At 40.9% G+C, this 3,043-nt stretch overlaps 1 long non-coding RNA gene across 1 annotated transcript; it reads right to left on the minus strand.

Annotated features, from left to right (window-relative positions):
- Positions 1–379: 379 nt before the first annotated feature.
- LOC125315116 lies at positions 380–1,073 on the minus strand. Its single transcript, XR_007198481.1, has 2 exons — positions 990–1,073; positions 380–504 (listed from the first exon to the last, which is right to left on the minus strand). It is a non-coding gene; the product is annotated as an uncharacterized LOC125315116 (long non-coding RNA).
- Positions 1,074–3,043: the final 1,970 nt, after the last annotated feature.

Raw genomic sequence — 3,043 nt, forward strand, 5'->3', positions numbered from 1 at the left:
TGGTTCCTTCGGGGCATGACACACCTAATGGCAAGTTCGTTTCATCATTCTTCTTCATATTTTCAAATAACATGTTTCCTAAAATTACTATAAACACCCATGACACAACCAACATTGTCTTGAATGTCGAATTTTGTTTCTTTAGCTTTGTCGCATCTTGTTTGACACGTTTCAGTTGTGCCTTGAGAGCTCTAACTTTAGCATCCATCGAATTGGCATCATCCTCATTATGCCTTGACACTGGTCTTTTTTCCGACATTGCTCAACTTGATCTTGTATTTCCCAAATATTGTATTTCGGACTGCCGTGATATCTTTTGCCTCGATTCTCCTTCATCCTTGTTGTTTGCAGAGGACATTTCAGGCCTCAATAGCAAAACACATGTATCGAGGGACTGATGTCATCGATTCTGACTAATTCACTAATGTCTTCATCGATTGTGATGATTGTAGCGGGACAATGATTTATGCTTTCAGAATCAACACCAGTCGGAGCATTCCTAACCTGTATAGATGTAAAGATGTAGTATATTCACGATATCAGTGAACTTTAATCTACAAACGAAGGAACGTACACAACAATCAGAATGGTATTGCCTTCTGATGGATAACCAACAGTAAAGAAAGAAGTTCCCCAATTGAAAAGCTAGACCAACTATGAGAAAGCAATTGTTTGCTGCCTCTGCTGTGATTCTCAGAATATTATCGACAATAATCTAGCACTGAAATGAACAAACGAGAAGCAAATCCAGCGCATAAATCAAAATGTTGCCATGCCTTGCCTTGCTCAGTAATGTACTATCGTAAGCAGGTTAAAAAAGGAGCAATGCAAAGCAATGACAAATCAAAATGTGGTCGATTATAAACTTAAAAGAGAAGAGCAAGGCAAATCAATGATAAATTTCTACAGCCAGCCACAAATCCAACCAAAACCATGACCAATAACAGGAACTAGGGGAATTTCAGGCAGAGACAGCATGGGCACTTAACTATAAAAGCATCTAGCGAGTGTTGGGCGAAGGCCTTTGGCAAGCGTCGAGTGAGCATCGAGCCAATCAGGACCAAGGCGTCAGGTGAGCGTTGTATGAAGGCAGTGAGCGTCGGATGAAGGCATCGTTGGACGAGCATCGGATGAAGGCAACGAGCATCGGACGAAGGCATCGTCAAGCAATGTCAAGATTTGGGGAAAAATTTTGGGAAGATCCCAATTTGGGAAAAGTACGTCGGGAAAGTCTCTTTAATTTTTAATTTTTTTAATTTTTTTAGAAACTCCAAGCGGCCATGTCAACCGGCAGCGTCGCCGGTGCTTGACTAGGATTCCACATCAGATTTTTTTTTTATCATCAATGGTCGGATGGACTAACTTGGCACAATTGTAAAAAAGTTTAGGACTGAACCAGCAAAAAAGTTAGTTTAGGAATGAATTGACACAATTTTAATAGATTTAACACTATTTTAATAATTTTCCCTTGTTTTCCATTGGAAAACGCGGTCGATCTGTTTTCACTATTTAGCCAGTGAAGTGAAGACACTTTTCTTTCCTCCTATTTTCATAGTTTCAGTCTAGAATGGAAACGAGGTTTTGGTCAATTTCATTTGTTGAAATTGTATATATGCTTGTTTCAAGTAAACGCGATCAAAATTCTATTAGTGTTAATTGTAGGTTGATATTGGTTCTTCGCACAAAAAAGACTACATCCGAACACGGGTATAAACCTAATTGCACCTGCTCAGTCACGTTGAGCGCCCATTGTCTAAAGTGCACCGAAGATCAGCTAGCAATATATGAACTCCTCCTTCTCCAAAACTACTAAGTACACCCAAGTTGTCACATGTTTGCTAAAAAAAATTGCCTAAACATCAAGAGTGAGTTTGTCAATAAGGGTGCGCATGATAACACTTTTGAAAGTGGATTTTTGCTCAAGAAGTGTTTCTAAAGCAGAAATCCATTTGGTAATGTAACTTTTGAAGTAGAAATCCGTTTGGCAAAATTTTTACTTCTGAAAGAAATTTCCACTTCTGAAGTTGTTTTTTCCCCAATTTAAGAAGTTTAAAAAAAGAGCTTCTCCAATTCAAGAAGTACTTTTTGCCTCATCATCTTTTGGATCATACCCACCTCTGCCAACCTCCACTGCCGAGAACCATCGCCAACCACCACCCATTGCTAACCTTCACCGGTCGCCGCCCACGACCACCGCCAACCGCCGATCATTGTGCGGCCCCGCCCACCTAGACCTCTGTCCGCCTCCACCTACTAAGCGCCCTCGGTAGCCAACCACCACTTACCTTCGCTGGCCCTTGCCATCGCCGCTTGCGACCACCGATTGCCACCGCCGACAACCACCACCGACCTCCGCTAGCCGCAGCCGACCACCGACCACCATCCACTGCAAACTTTCACTAGCTGCGATCTCCGCCAACCACCGATGTTTGCCGATCGCAACCAACGCCAATTGCCACCCCCTGCAGCCAACCATCAACCCTCGCACCGGCTGCCGCCACTGAGTCGCCGTCTCCGGCCACCGGAGTAAAAAATAAATAACAAAATTTTATTTTTAAAAATTAAATAATATTTTAATAATAAAATTTATTTTTAATGAAATTTTAAAAAGTTAAAAAATGAAGTAGAAATTTTTCGATCGCCGATAATAATTTTTCATAGAATATTTTGTGTTAATAATGTTTCAGAAGTGGAAATTTTCAATCGTTACCAAACAAATTTCTACGATTAGAAATAACTTACGGAGTAGAAGTAGAAAAATCAACTTCTACTTCTGAGGAGAAGTAGAAAAATTAACTTATGGCCGGAAGTTGATTTTTGAAGCAAAAATGTTACCATGCGCGCCCTAAGTATAATGGCTTGTGAGTTAAATGTCATGTTTGAAACTACGGTGTGACGAGCGGATTCTAGATATCCAGTGTGACGGCAAGAAAATATGGCCACCTTTGTTGGAGTTACGATAGCATGAGGCGGTTTCAGCGAGAGCGAAGATTGCTTATATGTGGGAAACGGTTAGCAGAGAGAACACGTAATCTCAATCCTC

The sequence above is a fragment of the Rhodamnia argentea genome, chromosome 5, assembly GCF_020921035.1.
Source record: "Rhodamnia argentea isolate NSW1041297 chromosome 5, ASM2092103v1, whole genome shotgun sequence".
NCBI classification, from domain to species: domain Eukaryota; kingdom Viridiplantae; phylum Streptophyta; class Magnoliopsida; order Myrtales; family Myrtaceae; genus Rhodamnia; species Rhodamnia argentea.